The 20,651-nt window shown below is 42.7% G+C and overlaps 1 protein-coding gene across 3 annotated transcripts in view; it reads right to left on the bottom strand.

Annotated features, from left to right (window-relative positions):
• Window positions 1-20,651, bottom strand: part of Matn2 (matrilin 2) — a 135,231-nt gene that overhangs the window by 89,024 nt on the left and 25,556 nt on the right. The window lies entirely within an intron of this gene.

Genomic DNA, 20,651 nt, shown 5'->3' with positions numbered 1-20,651 from the left:
GCGGCCTTTAACTAGTGAGCTACATCCCTATCCTTTTTTTATATTTTTATTTTGAGACAGGGTAACACTGAGTTGTTTAGGGCCTTGCTAAGTTGCTGAAGCTGACTTTGAACTTGCACTCCCCCTGCCTCAGCCTTCTGAGCTGCAGGGATTACAGGCATGCACCATTGTGCTGAAACAGTCTTTGAATTCAGAAATCTGTAGGTGATACCACAGGTGATGGGTCACCTTGGCATCATGTACTTAGTGTATATCTCCTGTAGGGAGCTCACGTGATGAAAGTCAACTGAGTCAGGGGCTGGGGGAGGCAGCTCAGTGGCAGAGGATGTGCTTACCATGTGAGGCCCTGGGTTGGATCCCCAGCCTCAAACAAACAGAGTCACTTGAGTGTGGCAATGGTTTGTAAGGTGAATGGTCCACACTATTGTTGCACAGATCTAGTTGAAAAAGGGACTCAGACCTCAATCTGGAAGGTAGTAGTGGAAACAGAGAAGGAACCCAATCCAGCAACATGCCAAAAAGGGCACAATTAAATTGAAAAGAGGCAAATATGAAGTTCCTCCATTACCATGACTACCATTCTATGCCTTGAGCTCCTAAGCAAGGTTTGAGACTGTAGATGAAATTCCACGCTTCCATATTTCTGGGACAAGAATGGCACTGGATAGAATGAGGCCTCAGTGAGTGGAGCTGGGCGTTCCTGTTAGATTTTCTCAGATGTCATGAGCTATGGCTTACCCTGGTTTAAGTGTCTCCACCAGAGATTTATGTGTTGAAGTTTAATCCCAATTGCAAGGCATTACAAAGGTGGCAACTTAATCCAACTCTGAATTTGGAAATGGGGCATTGTGGGGTGATAGTCCTTAGGGTAAAGCCCCTAATAATGGTGACTTGGGGCTTGGGTTGTAGCTCAGTGGTAGAGCGCTTGCCTAGCATGCACAAGGCACTGGGTTCCATCCTCAGCACCACATAAATGTAAAATAAAGATATTGTTTCCACCTAAAGCTAAAAAATAAATATTAAAAAAAAAAATAGGGGCTGGGGTTGTGGCTCACTGGTAGAGTGCTTGCCTAACACACATGAGGCCCTGGGTTCGATCCTCAGCACCACATTAAAAAAAAAAAAAAAAATGTATAAAACATAAATAAATAAATAAAAATTCCTTTAAAAATAAATAATGGTGACTTGATAAGAAGAGGGAGAGAGATCAGAAGATATATAACCACACATATGCTCCCTGTTTCTTGCTATGTGATGCCCTGTACTGCCTCAGGATTTTGCCAACAAGAAGGTCATTACTAGATGCAGCTCCCTGACCTTGGCACAGAACAATGAACCAAAATATAGCTCCTTCACTTATAAAGTTATTCAGCCATAGGCATTTTTTTTAATAGAAACAGAAAACAAAGCAACATCACTTTCACCTGGGGCTAGTCCTCCCCACCACTTTCTCTATCTCCTTCTCGGACTTTGCAACTAAATGGGGATTTAAAGGGAATTAGAAAAAGGATCTCAAAGGCTTGCCCTAAATCTCAATCACCACAGCTGCAAGGAACAGAGAGAAAGCCAAAAATGAAACAGTGGAGCCAGTCATAAAAATGAGAAGCGGGAAAGGCCCATGAAGTCATCCTGTCCAGGCCAGCTTGCCAGGCTGTGACTCGTCCCTGAGTGTCTGCCCACACACCTCAGTCACTGCAACCTCACAATCCTAACCACTTTAAAAGAGGAGGCGCCCCCAAACACCAGTAGCTTGGCAGGAAATCAACCTCTGCCACATCCACAAATCCACCAGGGACTGGAGGAATCTAAGGTGAGTTTCTCAAAACAGAGGCCCCTTGCCTTTGAGGATCCAGAAATAAAATCAATATAAAAATCTGACATTCGTAGGACGTTTTAACATCTTTTTTCCTCCAGATCACTGACAGTCACAATGGCCTCGTTTCATTTTCAGAACAATCTGTTGAGAAAAGAGCTGGTCATACCATGTCCATCAGATAGATGAAAAAAATGGAGGCCCTGAGAGTTTGAACATCTATCATAATTCAGAAGAAGAAAAAATATATGGAGATGTCACTAAAACCCACTTCATGGGGTAGTTGTGAGAACTCAGAAAATGATGTGAGTGAAGAGCCAATGTGTGGTAGCTGCATATGCAGGCTCGCCTTCCTCAACGCCTGGTACTAAAATCCTTCAATCCTGGCATAAAAAATGAGAAAGAGAAAAGAATAAAATCTTTCAATCCAGTGTGGCTTGGTAGGTAAGAATGTGGCCCCTTAACCCTTCATACTAGCAGAGCCAGATAAGATGATTTAGATCCAGCTCCTCTGTTTCCTAGGCAGGAGACCTTAGATAAGTTGTCTTATGCTCTACTCTCACTGAGTCTCACTGCAAAGATGGGTGTGAGCAATAAATAAGCCAACACACATAAAGCCTTTCAGATTAGTTCTGACACTTATGAAATAATAAATATGACCTAGTAGTGTATTCTTGTTGAATCTCTCTCAGTCTGAGGAGTTGTTATTCTCTCCATTTTACAGAGAAAGAGACTAAAGGTCAAAGAAGTTAAGGAAATGCTCACGAGACTATTTGCATAGAAGTGGCAGAAACTGGACCAGTACTGAGATCTTGGGACTTCGCCGCTATTTCACTTAGGATTTTGGAGTCTTTTCCAAATGAAATTATTTTACTCTCATCATAGAGAGTCTCATCCCTTTCTACTCCAGTCATGCTCTGACCTCCTTGGGCAGATGAAACCAAGTATTTTTACTATGCTATCACACAGCCATTTAGCCAGAGCAGGGGAGGCTGATTGGTGACAAGCTGCAGTCCCAAGAGGAAGATATGGTTCTAAAGTTGCACAGTGTCATCCTGCTTAAATGTTGCTTAAAATTGTCTTAGAGGGCTGGGGTTGTAGCTCAGTGGTAGAGCACTTGCCTAGAACATGTGAGGCACTGGGTTCAATCCTTGGCACCACATAAAAATAAATGAATAAAATAAAGGTATTATGTCCATATACAACTAAAAAAAAGTTGTTTTGTTTTTTTTTTTTAATTGTCTTAGAGCTGGAGGGATCCAAATAAAGTCCAACTCATTTACTGAGGCTCAGGTGAGTTGTGCTGGGTCCATTACCCCTTCTTTGGAAGGCAAGAGACATCCTTTGCCCAGTACCTGGACTTAAAGAGTTAAGCTGACTGAATGACATTTTATTACGTGCCTATAAACCATCTTCCAACTGCTGTTGGAAATCGTGTCATGAAGGCCCAAAAGGAAGATCATCATGTGTTCTCCCAGGCCAAGGAGATAGAGATGTCCTTCATCAGAACCAATGGTTAGCATGAGAGGAACATACAGAGAACAGTCCATTTGGGGGCAAACATCTTTCTACAGTTCCTTGTGGAGAATCTGCAAGACTCTTCACAGAAAATATTTCAGAGTGCTCCCAAACATATGGAATTCTCATATCATAATGCTAACTATATTGAGAGTTGTTCAGGGGCGCCTGCCATGAGGTGCTGGAAAAAGCACTTATCTAAGTCCCAGATCTGACTATAATAAGCCATGAGGACTTGCAGAGGTACCTCTTTGAGCCTCAGTAAAGTGAATGAGTTAGACTATTTGGACCCTTCCAGCTCTTAAATTTTATCAGTCTATGATTTCATGAACCAAAAGTTAAAAAATGGTTATGCTCATAAAATGGTAAAGATTTGAGTCCCAAAATCTCTGATCACATTAGCAGGAGCACACTTAGAACTTTTTGACTTCACGATTGTCATTGCTTCCTTGAACTGACTGCTCTGACTCCATCCCTTCTACCTAAAACCTTTTCCACCACCCAGAATTCCATTTAATTCTAGAAACATTGAAGACTTAACTGTCTTCCAACCACATGACTAAAAAGATAAATGACTAGTTTCTGCCTCTGGGAAATTCACAATGAGATAGTGAGGTCAAGAATTCTCAGAACTTCTTTTTTTCCAAAGGTCTCTCTCTCTCTCTCTCTCTCTCTCTCTCTCTCTCTCTCTCTCTCTCTATCAGAGTGTGTTCTTGGATCAATAGCATCTATTTCACACCATAATTTGTGTTAGAAGTGCAAATTTTCAGTTGCCATCCAAGACCTACTGAATCAGAAGTTCAGGAGGTGTGGCCCACTGATTTTAGCTTTTAAAAAGTCCTCCAGGGACTTGAGATGCATACTCCAGTTTGAGAAGCACTGAATCAGCCCTTCCAGGGACAAGTTGACCTGTGGCTCTAAGCCCTCCAGGGACCTAAAGTTTTCTTGATGAAAACTCGGTCACTTGGGCTGCCAGGACTTGATGGTCTCAACCCAGAACCATCTGGGAAAAACTTGCACTGAACCCTCCAACAACATTTTGAACCTTTGTGATATTTTTTGTAACCGTCCAGACATTGTGGAAACTGCCCATTTGTTTTGATGGGCACTATTCCAGTTTAGCACATAATTCCATGAGGGTTTTCCAAGCTTCCCTTCCAATCAATTGTGATGCTTGGTGGAATATTGATACCATGACTAAAATTTGTAATAAAAATCCCAGTTTGGGGAGAACTTCCTGCTTCTAAGATCTCCAGAAGAAAAGAGTTCTCAGGGGGCTGAACCTCTGTATACCTTCTTCCTTTCAAAGGAGCCTTTAATTAGTATCTTCCTTTTAGGCAAGGTCTATACTGGGTCCTTGTTCCTCAGCAAGTGAAAATTATTGGGCCATATTATGCCAGTGGTAAGTTCAGACATGAAGGCTAGGCAGGTGTGGCTTCTTGAGAGGGACTATCCTGGGTCCTAGAAATGCCCAGCCCTTCCCCTTCTTCCTTGGACCTGTGGATATGTCATCCATGGCTCTAAGCCCAGGGTCAATGCTAGACCATGGGCACCTTCATGAAAATTAAAAATGCACACTTCCAGGATTTCAGGGTGGACTCAGTCTGTGGGGCTCAGGTCTCAGCTGGCTTCCAGTTCTCCTCATCTCCTTGGGCAGGTGCTATGTGCAGCACCAAGTGCATAGTCATAGCTGTAGCCCTGCTCTTACCTAGCCTTGGGGAGTTGGGATTACAGGCATGCACCACTGCACCTAGCAGATTTTATTTAGACTTTCCATTTCCAGAATCCTCAAGATACAGCAGGACTGCATTGGTTCTCTGGGGTCAATTCTTTCCTTGCCTGAAATCAGGCCCTGAGAGAGGGGGCCCAAACTTGCCTCCTTCCCACCAAGTGCTTTTCCCTTGCTAAATGTCTATTTGTGTTTCTTTCCTTTTTTTTTTTTTTTTTTTTTTTTAACTTAAAATGATGAAAACAGATGCTTGCCTCCCTGAATACCAGCAGCTGCGTAAGTCAGGCTGGTAGCTGTTCACATCCTCACTCACTTCACAACAGCTTATTCAAAGTCCAGTAGGTGCAGGTTTCTATAGGAGATTGAAAGATGGGACAGAGGTGATGGAAAGACAGAGGTCACCGATCTTTGAGAGATTGTGGGGAATTGGAGGAATATAGTCTGGACAATAGGCAGTGCCCAGGGAAATGGACCTCAGAAAATATGATGCTTCATATCAGTTCCTAGCGAGTTTCTACCAGCAGATGGTTTGTGGGCGCTCACCAAGAGAACCGTGAAAAATTTAATGATACAAGTGAAAAAACCAACAGCGTCTGGAACAGTGGTAGAGTGAGTGAATTAGGAAACTAGAGTGGGGTTTCTAGGCAGCATTAATGGCCTTCTTGAAGGTGATGATCAGGAATTCAAGTGAGACATGTGCATTGTGTTTTGTTGCAGAGACAATTAGCTACCCATTTAGGACTGGATGGGTGGGTGAAGGAACAGCAGGCAAAAAGTTGGATTTAACCATGTTATCAAGATGAGCCAGAAGGGTTGGTAGTAATCCCAACTCCCCAAGGCTAGGTAAGAGCAGGGCTACAGCTATGACTATGCAGTTGGTGCTGCACATAGCACAGAGTGACTACAGTGGTTTCCCATGGTATCATAGATGGGGAGGGGCTGGGGTTGTGGCTCAGTGGTAGAGTGCTTGCCTAGCATGTGTGAGGTACCGGGTTCATTCCTCAGCACCACAAAAAAATAAATAAATTAAATAAAAATATGTGTCTGTCTATGACTTAAAAATATATTTTTTTAAAAAGCTGGAGAAGTAGGGATTAGAGGAAACAATGGGGCAAAGGGAGGTGGAAAGATAGCAGGATGAATGGATCTAAAGTCCAGATAAGGTCATAGAATTATGGGAGTTGATAGAAGAGGTGGGCTGGAAAGAAAGGAGGTTCAAATTGAAATCAAGAAGAGATTGCAGTTACTGTGATCACAAGGTCAAGATAAGAGAAGTAAATAGCTGAGATCAGGTGGGGAGTTCAGATATTGGAGAAAAGAATATCAAAGATATTGCAGGATGATTCATATGGATATTGAGATCACCAGCAAGGAGGACAAGAGTCAAGCTGCAGAAGTGGTGGTGAGCCAAGAGCTGCAAATGTTCTTGTAACTAGGAATAACCAGAGGGATCTTTTAATTACTTAAGATTGACCAGATACCCTGTGTAACTTGATTAAAAACATGATTAAAATTTCATAAAGGAACAGAGAAAAAACTACCTCATTAGAGTTTCAAAGGGACACTGGAGAGAAAAGTTAAAGCTGCTTTATGATAAAAGAGAGCGCATTACAAATCAGCAGGAGTTTAAGAAGCTGGGGGTGGGGGAACATGCAAAAATTGTTATTCCTGGATGGAACAGAGAAGGAAAATCCAGGGACATCTATAGTTTGGATCTCAGCAAGGCACACCACTGACTGGTGAGACAGACATGCAGATTCCATATCCAAAGCACAATAGAGCCTGTCACTCAACAAACACTTAAGGAGCACCTACTGTGTATCAGGCTGTGGGGATACAGTGAAGGAAAAGACTCGACTGTGACAGGCTGTCACACAGACAATAACAGGACACAATGAAGCAGGCCGACTAGATAGATCAGCACAGTGTTATGGGGGGGCCACCCATGAGCTATGTTAAGCATGCTCTCTCAGCCTTGAGCCAAGGGGGCGTTGGTCTGGCATTGCCCACTGTGGGCTGCACGATCAGGTGACCTCCACCTTCACTGGGCAAAGAAGGCTGCTTTCCCACGGCTCTGCACCTGGGCATTACCCACTGGGGCTACACCAGCCCACCCCCTGCCTTATTTGGTGAAGAACATTCTATGGAAAATTCTTTGTTAATTTCCCTATAAATAAAGGGATTCCGGGTGCCGCTGTCTCTCGCTCTCTTGCCTTCCAACATGATAGCAGGACCCTTAAGGTGGCAGAGCCATCTCACCCTGCCTTGTGAAAAAATTACTTCTGTGTCCGTGTGGTCTTTTCGCCACCAGCCCACACCAAAAGGAAAAGGATCCTGATTCCACCTCCCGCACTGGCTGTAGGAGATTCAGTTGCTGTTGTTGGTAAACTTAAATATTTCAGGCCAGTCTGGAAAGAGGTCTCCAGGGAAAGGTGGAGAGAGAGGAGAGAAGAGAGTGAAAAAAAAGAGAGAGAGAGGGAGAGAGAATGGCTAGTTCATGGTATAGGTACTTGGGTGGTAGGACAGGCTTAGCGAGGCCCCTTTAGGTTGTTGACTTTTGCCCCTAGCAAACAGGATTACTTAATTCTGGCCTCTCCCACTCAGCCTGGGCTCAGCCTGGGGATCCTTTCAACATCACACACCAGGTACCTACAATCTATCAGAGTTGGCACATGAGATGGAATCATTTTGCCAACCTTTGTTGTTGTTGTTCTTTTTAGATACACATGACAGTAGAATGTACTTTAACATGTTATACATGCATGGAGTATAACTTCCCATTCTTGTGGTTGTACATGATGTGGAGTTTCACTGGTCATATATTCATATAGGAAAGTTATGTCCCATTCATTCTACTGTCTTTCCCATTCCCGTCCCTCTCCCTTCCCTTCATTCCCCTTTGTCTAATCTAATGAACTTCTAGTCTTCCCTCCCCGCCACCCCCTTATTGTGTGTTAGTATCCACATATCAGAGAAAACATTCAGCCTTTGGTTTTTGGAGACTGGCTTATTTCACTTAGTATGATAGTCTCCAGTTCCTTACATTTACCAGCAAAAGCCATCATTTCATTCTTATTTATATTTTGCCAACCTTGTTTTAGAAACTGATACTCTACAACAAAGGTTAAAGTACTCAATTTTATCCATTTCTAGGAAACCAAATACAGGTAAATTAGCTAATCATACATCTGAGATACTATCTAAGTGCTAACTTACTCCTTCAATGAGATATAAGAAGGCAGGCAGATAAGACTGGCCATGTCAACAGTCAGCACAGGAGCTTCCAGAAAAAGCCACATTTATGACAGAGGGCTGCTAGGTGGGCACAGGGTCAGAGCAAGAGAAACAAACATTGTTCTCCTTGGACTGTGAAAGTGGTATGGATCCTTCATTATAAGAATCTAAATAAGGCAAATTTGTACCTTTATGAGCATTTGACTTGCATGCATTGAACAGTGTGGGCTTGTCAAAGACAGATGGAGAGACAGACAGGCTGAAAGCAAAGACCACCATGTAACACAGCACTGTAACCCTACCCACCGTTGTGCTATGAGCATGTATTCACAGATGCCTGGGATATGGACTCTGCTGCCATTCCCCCCCACCACACCCCACCATGTGGTTCTGTCGCCATGCACCTTCAGACTGTAACTAGCTGTCAGGGCTTATAAACGATTTAAAGGAGATTTCAGAGGTAATTTGGACCATCTTTGATTTTTTTTTTTTTTTTTTGTCCCTGATACCACCTGAGCTGCAATTCCCCTGTATTTAGGACACTTGATTAGGGTGCCATGGACTTTGGCCAGGCCTGGAAAGCTCATAATCAATTCTTCCCTCTCCAATTCCCTCATTAGTCAGTCACCAGCTGCTGCGTTACATCACACCAGACACTGTACAATAAGTTGATGAGCTGTGGCTTGCTTTGAATCAGCTCATGCTCTGTTCATATCGTCCAAAAGAACCACTGGGGAATATCCTGAAAACTTGGTTATATTATATTAGGGAGACACCCTGAACTACTTAATGGGTCTAGGACATATTTTGGACTTATTAGCAAATCCATTTCCTACTCAGTAACACTTTCCAAACATTTTTCCAAATTCTAGAATAGGCACTTGTGTTTCCCTCTACATACAATGCTGGGAGGAATCGTTAATAGACCGAATAATAGAATCAGAACCAGAAGGCATTTCTGAGGGCTGGAATAATGAGTCAAAACTAACAAGATGAAATCTAATTGGTGTAAATGGCAGGCATTGCAAGCAGGACTCAAAAATCAACTGTATGAACCTCAGGAAGGGAGACATCTGGATTGGCAGCTAGACACAAGATAAAATCAGGAGCCAGGATGGCCAATCCAAGCCTGAACATAGCTCCTCACACTCCTAGTCCCAGCACTGGCAGAACACTTCAACCAATACAGGCTTTAGAATCAAAGTTTATCCACAGGAATCCCACCACCCACCGACTGGAGGAGCCATGGAAAAAAACCAGTGACATCCAGATAACATTTTCCATCATGTCATTAGACCCCTCCCAATCTCAGTGCCCCAACCATCTCATCAATGGCCCTCCTGGCCCAGGAGAAAAAGACTCTCGACAAAATAGGCCTCAGTCTTCCTACCTTCATATTAGAACTTCCCTGACAATGACTGTTTTGTTGAGTATCATTAGACTGAATCTGTGTAGCTGTAAGTACCCAGGACAAATAAGACTCAGGCTGTTTCATCAAAGCCACTATCAGCAAGGTCTCTGATGATCAGGGGAGGATGAACTCAGGAACTCATTAGCCTCCTTGACTAATCCACCCTCAACTGCCCTCTACCTCCTACCCCACAATGCCCAACTGCCTACCTGTGGCTCCTTGTACCCCATCCTCTCTGCTCAGGATGCCCTCAGCTGCCTCGTCAGTTTAAGACTTTAAGACTGTGTTGACCCATCTTAAAGATCTTTCCCAATGAACTTCCACTGACTTAAATGACCCTCCTCTGAGCCCTCTGTACCTGCTGCCCTCCTCTGCTGAGCATCTCACCCAGTATCTCAGCATGGAGTTACCTAGCTACATGCCATGCCTTCTACGAATCCCTAGTACCCAGCAGAGTACCAGGTACCTAGAGACCCTAATCTGGGTCTTTGCTTATTCCCTTTGGTGTGTACATGTTGGTGTGAGAGAGAGGGAGGCAGGAAAGAGGGAAGTTGCAGCTAGCCCTCCATGAACTGAGATAGACTGAGAAAGTGGATCACTGGAGGTTCAATCAATAACAATAATAGACTATGCCAGCGATCTTCAATAGCTTAATGCACCAGAAACACTTGGTGTACTTACATAAAATATGGAATCCTGGCCAGTACCCTAGACCCAGTGAATCGGAATCCCTGGGGTTGAGGCCCAGAAGTCTGCCCTGGTAATTTCTCTAGGTATTTCTTAGGCATAAGAAATCTGAGAACTCTGTCCCTATGGACACATGAACCTGAAAGACCTCCTGCCAAGAGTTGAAAAGAGAAGACAGTGGCAGGGTGCCCCATTCCTGTGTCTCAGCAACCTCTCCTCATAACCAGGAATGGGCTCAGAAATATGATGACCCAAATCCTGGAATTTCTCATATCTCCCAATGTGAACATTCTGTTCCATGGTTGGATCATGTACTTGAAAGATATGTCTGGTATCCAGTGAGGTTCAGGCAATAAAGAAATCAGGCACCATTATTACCCTGCAATTACAGATGAGAAATCTGAGACTTAGGTTAAATAACAAGTCCATGGTCATGAGGCTGATGGAAAAATAATGGGAAAGGAACTTAAAACCCAAGTCAATCTGACTCTAATACCTCCATTTTTAGCCTTTGCTCTGCAGTAGGTGACCTAGCTAGAAGAATTTCTTTTCAATAGAACAATGTTCGAGAGAAGAGCCTTCTTATCCTCCCAATTACCAGATAACATATTTATTGGCATCTAGGACAGGAATGAGATCCAGAAGATAAAGTGTACCTCAAGACACACTCTCCTAAGGACAAAGCCCCCCCCCCTTCACCCTCTGCCCCAGGCCAGTGCCTCCAGAGTTATCACTGGGCTTCAGGCCCCAGAGATTCACCTGTGGCACCTTCAGGAGTCCCAAAGTGCCTGCTAATAATCACTTGGTAGTGAGGACAGTAGATATGGTTAGTGACTTACTGTACACTTACGTCATCCCACAAATCCTGATGGTATTCACTGCCTACAAGCCCCTCCAAACCAGATGAGATCCCAACTGGGCCTAATTCATCTTTGTTTCATAGAAGCCTGGCACACAGACAATAGGGACTTGAAGGTGCTGTGGACAGAATACAATGCTTGGTGATGTGGGGGTGTTGACATTTAAAAGACACAACCCTTGTCCTCAGGAGGCTCACAGTCCAGGGAGTCACTGAGACAAGTACACAGGTGATTGCAGAGGAAGGTAGGGTGAGATGAATTATTATTCAATATACATAATATATGCTTAATGAGAGCAGTCTAACCCTACATCACAAAGAAGAGTATTCTGAGAGCGCATGACCCAACATAGATACACAGCAAACACACTCTACTCTTGGCCAAATGCTAAGGACAAAAGTAGTACTATGCAGCCAGATGGAGGTGATCATGGCCATCCTCACATACACCCTGCTTCCAAGGCTGGTTGGAGGAAAGAAAAGGAGGGAGATGGTTGGGGAAATGGAAGCTGTGATAGCCAAGCTCCCTGTTCTGCCAGACACCCCAGTTTTCTTCTCTGTGCTCAGGGTGTTCTCTGTCACAGACCCTTTGTCCCATGAGCAGTGTAAGCAGCTGTAAGTGGCATTTAAGGTAACACAGCCCATGTGCTTCCCTCAAGAACACCTCAGAAGTGGTCTGAATGTCAACCTTTATTAAGTGCTTTCTGACACCTACAAGTGGAATCCAAGTTCACAGACAAAAGTTGAGATTTCAGAACTGCCAAGTTTGCTCTGGGTGCACTTGAACTTGCATGCATTGCATGTGTGGGCTTGTCAAAGACAGATGGAGAGACAGAGCTCATGCAGAGAGATGAGCTTGTCCGGAGAGATATCACAAGATAGAGTTTCTTGGTCATGGAGATATGCATAGGAAGTTTCTAGGCAAAATACACTTGGCAACGTCATGGATGGGTTTTGTTATTGTTTTATGAAAGTCCTCAAAATGGGCCCACATTCGAGTAGCAATGAAGCTCCATAAAGCAAAGACATGGGCCAGAGGGGCCCTGAGAGATCCAGGGTTGACACCAGCTCAAATTTCAGTTGTCCCTCCTGACTGTCATAAATTCCCTCCAAGGCCCTCAGGGAGTGTGCACCAATAAGCCAGCAAAATGGAAAAGGAAAAAAAAATAAAAGAAAAACATGCCACATCACACCAGTCTTCTCTAGTAAGTGTTACATGAGCTGAAAGAAGAGAGGCATCCTATGAGTCTCAACAACTGTGGTTTCCAGAATCCTAGAGAATTTTCTTTACAAAAGAGCCAAAGAGAAGACTGCCCCAGTTTAGCCCTGGAGAAAACTGTTTCCAATGAATTGAATTTCCTCACAAGGTAAAGCAGTTTGCTCAAGCCTAAAAATGCCCCTTGCATCCTTTCTCTGAGTTTGCTACACAAATAGGCTTTCTCTGAATCGATTAAAGAGAAGTATAAATGAGCTCTGAAAACCAGTGGTTTTAGAATCTTCTAAAAAAAATTTAAAATGAGCTAGCCGAATACATACCAGAAAGTTTAGTATTCTCTAACTAAACCCCTTCCCCATCTCTTTTCCTTTCTCAAATTGAGAAATGACATATATTTAAATTGCAATACACATGCATGCACAAACACCATCCCCTAAAAAGAGACGGTACAGAAGGCACTAGGAAACAATGAGGAGACTTCTGCTCTCTGCAAAGTAAAAAACAGAATAGGCAGATTTTCAAAAGCAAACTGGCATTTAACCCACAGGAGTGTTTTGACTCAATAAATTGAGCAATTGCCTCATCTGCTTTCTGAAAGTTCAGCAAATGGAAGCCAGAAGCAGAGCAGAGAGGCCTGTGAACAGCAACACAGGGCTGAGAGGTGACAGCCAGGAGAGGGTGGGGGGACATCCCACCTCACTGCAAAGTCTTGGTGTCCTTTCCCTGCAAGAAGTGGGTCAGGTGTGCACAGAGGTGGGTTATACAGAGGGGCAGAAGATTCCACACCCCCGTACCAGCAGAGGCAAAGTATGTCTTCGGAGACGTTTCTCTCATCATTGCCACTTGGTTGCTTTGCACAAATAGTACAGAATCCCCCCCTCTTTGTGCCAGGTGCTAGGAATAGTATAAGAACCAGTCTCACACAGGGAGGAGTCTACTGCCTGGTAGAGAAGACAGACTTGTCAGACTCATAAAAGATGTGAACAACCAGGATTCAGAGCTGTGCACCATGTCTGAGGCATGGGGGAGGCTCCTGAGCAAGGTAAGAGTATTACATTGCAACATTTTATTATGATAGAATGAGCGGGCATTGGCCAGATAGTCTTTTTTTAATATTTATTTTTTAGTTGTAGTTGGACACAATACCTTTATTTTAATTATTTATTTTTATGAGGTACTAAGGATTAAACCAAGGGCCTCATACATGCTATGCAAGCGCTCTACCACTGAGCCACAGCCCCTGCTCCCAGATAGAGTCTTGAGTGGGGATTTTAGGCCCATAGTTCGGACCAGAGTGGGACACACATGAACACAGGTGGCTACAGCAAGTGTGGTGCACTGGATCCTAAGGGACAAGATGGAGATGACAGGGCTGGGGCGGGAGGCTGCAGGTGCCTCCTATGTAAGCTTAGACTTCATTAAGGAGCCAGTGGGGAGCCGTGAAGGGTTTAAAATCAGCCTCCTGGGGCTGTATAGTTCAGTGGTAGAGCACTTGCCTGGCGTGTGTGGGGCCCTGGGTTTGATACTCAGCACTGCATATAAATAAATAAAATAAAAGATCCATTGACAACTAAGAAATATTTTTTTAAAAAAATCAGCCTCCTTTGGAGCAGATTCCAATGGCTCCTGACTCAGCCTCAACTCCAGTCTTGTCCATAACTGGCCATCTCCAGGCCTGCCTGTTGCTACCACACTACCCTGGCATGCCCTCCCATCCAAGTCCTCAGTCTAGTGTCAGGTATGAACTAACATCTTGCTAGGTACAAACTACTAGCAAAAGCACTAGAGAGAATTTAAAGAAAACTCCTTTGTCTTCAGGAACGGAACTTCTGCTCTTTGTTATCTCAGGCCAGAGTGAGTCTACCTGACAAACAGGAGCAGAAAAACACAACTGGGCATGCTCAGTCCTCTCCATGAATCTCACCTCATCCCCCCAAGCCTTGTGAAAGCAAGGTCAACCTTCCTCTGATCCCCTAAATCCTCTGCAAGCCTACCTATGCCCACCCTATTCTCTACAGTGACTCCCCTGGGTGCCTAGCTTGTACTCAAACCCCAATTTATTTGAAACTTGTCCTCTCTCCACTTTGATACAATGCTTCATTGCCTCCATCCTTGCTTAACTTGGCTTTGGTTTTGACTCCCGAAACACACTGGGACAGTAGATCATACAAAAGGAGACGGACTGCGCCAGCAATTTGTTCCCTCATCACTTGGTGCTTGAGCAAATGCTCTGCTCCAGCTGCCGTAGTTGCATTGAGCTTGCCGCCCAGTGCTAGGGTTGCCATGGAAGCCAGAAACAACATTTCAGGAATCCCCACAGCCCCGGCGACCTTGGTTTCTAGGCTGTTCCACAAAAAAGCCTTTCTTGCAACTGATCATTAAGTTAAAGATTAGTTAATAAGATAGCAAGTTAATGAGCTGAAATGGTATTTCTTCAAACTCAGGAAATGTAAAGCCCTTTGGATTTGCAAGTTTTAAAGTTGAAAAGGGACTTTAAAGACTAGATTCAGTTTCCCTATGCTACAAATAGAGCAGGCAGGTCATACTGGGTTATGGGTGGTACAGCTCCCAACTCCCAGCCTGCCTCATGTCCCCCAGGCCACACATTCTCTGCCCTGGGCAAGTAAGTCACTTGTTCTTCTCTAGCCTTCAGTTTCCTCTTCTGCAAGCTAGGGACAATAATTACACCTGCCTCATAAGGTGTAATTATGAGGATTAAAAGAGAGATTAAATGAGGATTAAATGAGAGAATATATGTAGAGTACTTAGAATGGTGCCTGGAACAAAATAGGAGTTAAATAATCATTCTTTATTGTTATTTTTCCTGAATGGTATTGCATTGTTTTAGTCGGCTTTTTCACTACTGCAACTTAAGGACCCGATCAGAACAACTGTAGAGGAGGAAAAGTTGTTTATTTAAGGGCTCAGAGGTCTCAGCTCCATCATGGTGGAAGAGTATGGTAGAGGGAAGCAGCTCACATGATGATCAGGAAGCAGAGAGAGAGTTCTTGACTTGCCAAATACAAATATGTACCCCATATGGGGTACATATCCCCGGATCCCCACCTCCTCCGGCCACACCCTACCACTTCAGTTACCTCTCAGTTAACTCATCTCAGGGGATTAATTCACTGATTGGTGAATTAATCAATTCTATCACAATCCAATCATTTTTCCTCTGAGCCTTCTTGCATTGTCTCACATGTGAGCTTTTAGGGGATACCACATGTAAACTATAACATGCATTAAGAGTCCTATGGCAGCAATGTTTGGAAAAGTCATTTCCAGAATGGGAGTCAGAGACATACATTCTGATCCTCACCCTGCTACCAGCTAGGTGACATTGGTCACATAATTTTTTGGGGGGCTATATCATTTTTTTTAATCTCTGGTCTTCATTCTCCAATAAAATGAGAGAGTTGGATTAAATGTGTCATGGTTCTTTTTTAACTTGGTATGTATGATTCTAAATAAGTTAAATAGAAATGTTTCTCGATCTTTACAAATGGTCATATTCATATTTATAATGATAGTGAATATTTATCAAGCAATGGATATATATATATCACCTGAATGCTAAATGCTGTACATGAACTAACTCAGTATTCCTCATCACAACCTCGTGTCCCCATTTCACATGTGGGAAACTGAAGCTCTAAGAAGTTAGGGCATTTGCCTAAGGTCACACAGTAAGTGGTGGAGCCAGGATTTGAATCCAGGCAGCTGACTCTAGAATTCATGAGAGTCTACAGGAGACAAGAAATGTACACACACACAGTTATGCAGAGCACAACTTGCAGAACTTTATACAGGTTCATGTTCCCCAGGTGTAACTAGAATACTCTGCAGGCTGTATCCATAAATTTCAAGCAGCCTGGTACTGTTCAAATACCAAGAGGCAACATTCTCCCTCACACTCCAGAGATTACTTGACTCCCTCATCATCCCTCACCTGGTAACAGCATCCACCTGCTAACCAGTGTTTGCCTTTGTCCTCTACAGACTGATCCCAAGAAATCATGTCATGCCTTTGCATAAATCTCCAACAACTCCCAACTCTCTCAGAAAAATTCAGTCCTTATGGTGGCCCCCACAGTCCTCTTGTTCTGCTCTGGTCCCATCTCCTACCATGACGCTCACTCACTGCAAGAGCCACAGAGACCTCTCTGCTGGACTAATCCTTCAGTCTTGCTCTCGCCTGCTGGTCCCGCAGCCTGGAACCTGCTTCCAGAAACTTGGCCCCTCACCATCTTCAGGTGTGTGGAGAAAGGCCACCTCAGTGAGGCCTCCCCCTTCACTTGACCTAAAGCTCAGCTCCATGGCGTTCTAAGCAAAATAAGGAGCACACAGAAGGACAGATATGGCCCCATCTCACTTAGATGTGGACCCAAAACATCAAACTTGGAAACAAAGTGAATGGCTCATGCAATCAATTCCACAAAGAATTGATTTGAAGACTGGTATTTTATTTTAAATTGGAAAAAAAAAACCCTGCTATTTTATATTTAAGTCTGTACATACTCAAATAGATACTTGAATTTGAAAAGTACTAGTATTAACAATACGTGCCACCTCCTCATTCCTTCAATCAATCAGTGCACATTTACTGAGAGGCTACTGTGCCACATGCTTTGATTCAAACATGAAATGACCTAATTCCTAGTCTTAATGTTTTTACAGTAGAGATTCATTAACATTACTTTGCAACTTACCAAGTGTTTTAGCTTTGTTTTGTGTTTTGTTTTTAATAACAGCAATAGCATGTGGTGATGCTGTCTCTGTTGCAGACCCTTTATATGCATTATCTCATTGCATCTTCACCACCACTCTGGGAGGAAGGTACCATTATCATCCCCATTTTACAAATGAAAAGATGGGGGCTTTGGAGTGGTTAAGCTATATACACATGGTCACCCAGCAGAAAGCCAGAATTCAAGTTTGTCAAAAATTAGCCATATCTGGGCATGGTGGCACACACCTGTAATCCCAGAGGCTCGGGAGGCTGAGACAGGAGGATTGTGAGTTCAGAGCCAGCCTCAGCAATTTAGCAAGGCCCTAAGCAACTCAGTAAGACCCTGTCTCTAAAAGGGCTAGAGATGTGGCTTAGTGTTTAAGCGTCCTGGGTTCAATGCCCAGTACCAAAAAAAAAAAAAAAAAGAATATAAAATGGAGCCAGGTACCATGACCCATAACTCCAGCAGCTCAGGAGACTGAAGCAGGAGGATCTCGAGTTCAAAACCAGTCTTATCAATGGCGAGGTGCTAAGCAACTCGGTGAGAGCCTGACTCCAAATAAAATACAAAATAGGGCTGGGGATGGGGCTCAGTGATTGAGTGCCCCTAAGTTCAATCCCCAGTACCCCCCAAAAAAGAATATAAAATAGTACAGCCACTATACAAAAGTTTGGTAGCTCCCTAAAAATTTAAACATAGAATTACCACATTTCCCAGAAGTTCTTCACCTTGGTATATATCCAAAGGAATTGAAAGCAGGGACTCAAACAGACACTTGTATGCCATTTTCATAGCAGCATTACATGACAGCTGGACACTGAAAGCAACTCAATGTCCCCAGATTAGATGAATGGATGAACAAAATGTGATATATATATATATAGATATATAGATATATATAGATATATAGAGATTTATATAGATATATAAAATATTATTCAGCCATAAAAAGAATGAAGTTATTATACATGCTATAATATGGATGAACCCTGAAAACATTATGCTAAATGAAAAGAGCTAGACATTAAAGACAAATGTTATACAATTCCACTTACAAGAGGTATTCAGAAAGGCAAATTCATAGAGACAGAAAATAGAATACAAGTTACCGGGGAAAGGGTGGGGAAAATGGGAGCCATTGCTTAATAGGTATGAAGTTTCAGTTTGGGATGATGAAAAAGTTCTGGAAAATAGGGACGATAGTTGTATAACACTGTAGGTGTACTTAACATCATCAGACATACACTTCTAAACATTAAAAGAATCAATTTTATGTTATGCATATCCTAATACAATAAATGAGCAAATAATTAAATAAATGCAAAGGATTAGAAAGGAGGCCAATTATTTAAGCTACAGTAACCAAGATACTGAAATAAGCAAATTTGAGATATAGTAATATATGTACTTTTTTAAATAATATAATATGATCAAGAGCTGTGTCATCTAAGCTGGGCTTGATGGCCCACATCTATAATTCCAGCAACTCAGGAATCTGAGGCAGGAGCTTCACCAAGTTTAAGGCCAGCCTGGGCAACTGAGCAAGGCCCTCAGCAATTTACTGAGAACTTTTCTGAAAATAAAAAACAACAATAAAGGGCTGGGGTTGTGGCTCAGTAGTAGAGCACTCACCTCTATGTGTGAGGCCCTGGGTTCCATCCTCAGCACCACATAAAAAATAAATAAGTAAGATTCAGGTATTGTGTCCAATTACAACTAAAAAATAAATATTTTTTTTAAAAAACAATAAAAAGTCATATGGAAGTAGCTCAGTGGTAAAGCACCTCTGAGTTTAATCCCCAGTATCAAAAAAAAAAAAAAAAAAAAAAGAAAGAAAGAAAGAAAGAAAAGAGGTAAGTCTACTGACTAGCATAATTTTGAAGTTCTGCATTATCTCTGATAACTATAATATGCCTTGCAAACATGTGTGATCTTTACTGGTGACTCAATGCTAATACCCTTGAAGTTTGTTACCTACAATCTAATAGACGGAATACTAAAGTGCATTTACAGGTTAGTGAAAATTATATAGTTTTTCCCCATCTAAATATGGACCCACTGAAGTCTACCAAGGGCTCTCCGAGGATCTGTGGGTCTCAGGTTAAGAATCTCTTATTAAAATAATGTGATCTGATCTAGGAGTGACTTCTAGTATCATTTATAAGTCATGGGTAAATCAACATCTCTGATCAGATTTTTCTTACCTATAAAATAGAGATCATTATAAAATCTACCTCTCAAGGACTTCATGAGGATGAGAGAGATAAGATAAGCAACTTGGCGCTTTGAAAACTACCGTCTTTAATAAATGGCCAGGAATTATCCAGGAAATCCTTGAATCCATAGAGACTTCCCCTCCCCCAACACCTGCCTCCCCATCCTCTAGGATTTAGCATTTCTTCAGATTTTTTGGCTAAGAGTTTTGTGATGTATGGGAACAAAACACGGGGCACTTTTTGTTAAAGAATGCCATATCAGCTGTATAAGATACAGCTTAGCTGGGTGCAACGGCACACACCAGTAATCCCGCAATTTGGGAAGCTGAGGCAGGAAGATTGCAAGTTCAAGGACAACCTCAGCAACTTATCAAGGGCCTAAGCAACAGCCTCCCTCAAAGCAAAAAATAAAAATAGCTGGGTATGTAGCTCAGTTGTAGAGTAATCTGGGCTGTTCAATCCCCAGTAAAAGAAAAAAACAGTAAAACATATAGCTGTGTTATGGACAGCGATTTATGCCAATAGATTTGAAAATGCAGATAAATGAGACAATTTTTAAGGAAAATGCCAGTTACCAAAAGAGACTCAAAAAGAAATAGAAAAGTCAAATAGACTGACAGTTTTTTAAAAAAATTAGATCAGTTGTCAAATATATACCCTTACAGAGGCCATCAATCCCAGATGGTTTTCTGAGTTCTCTGATACTAGGCAAAAATTTCCCCAAAAGACTATTTCTCAACCCACAGTGCCTGTGGCTGTGAAGTTGATACCAAATCCTAACATGACAGGTAGTGACCAGAGGTTGCCCTGGCATTGACCCTGCAGGACCCTTGGCACCCAACATAAAGCCTTGCACATAATGGGTACTCAGAACAGTTCTATCTGTTGAATCACTGAGTGAGTGAATGGTAGGCAAATCATGAAGCAAAAAAATATGTATTAGATCTAAGTCATACTAGTACAGAAAAGAAGCTATATAAAATGGATGAATTTCTGCCAAGTGCAGTTGCACACGCCAGTAATCCCAGCGACTGGGAGGCTGAGGCAGGAGGATTGCCATTTCAAAGCGAGCCTGAATTGTGAGGCACTAAACAACTCAGTGAGACTCTGTCTCCAAATAAAATACAAAAATAAGGGCAATAGCTGAGTAAGTGCCTCTGAGTTCAATCCTGGGTATCAAAAAAAAAAAAAAGGACAGATTTCCTATTCCTCCTCATTTTGGAGATAAAACCAAG

This window comes from Callospermophilus lateralis, chromosome 16, assembly GCF_048772815.1.
Source record: "Callospermophilus lateralis isolate mCalLat2 chromosome 16, mCalLat2.hap1, whole genome shotgun sequence".
Classification (NCBI taxonomy): domain Eukaryota; kingdom Metazoa; phylum Chordata; class Mammalia; order Rodentia; family Sciuridae; genus Callospermophilus; species Callospermophilus lateralis.
The sequence above is the reverse complement of the archived record's forward strand: the minus strand, read 5'-3'. Positions and strand labels throughout refer to the sequence as shown.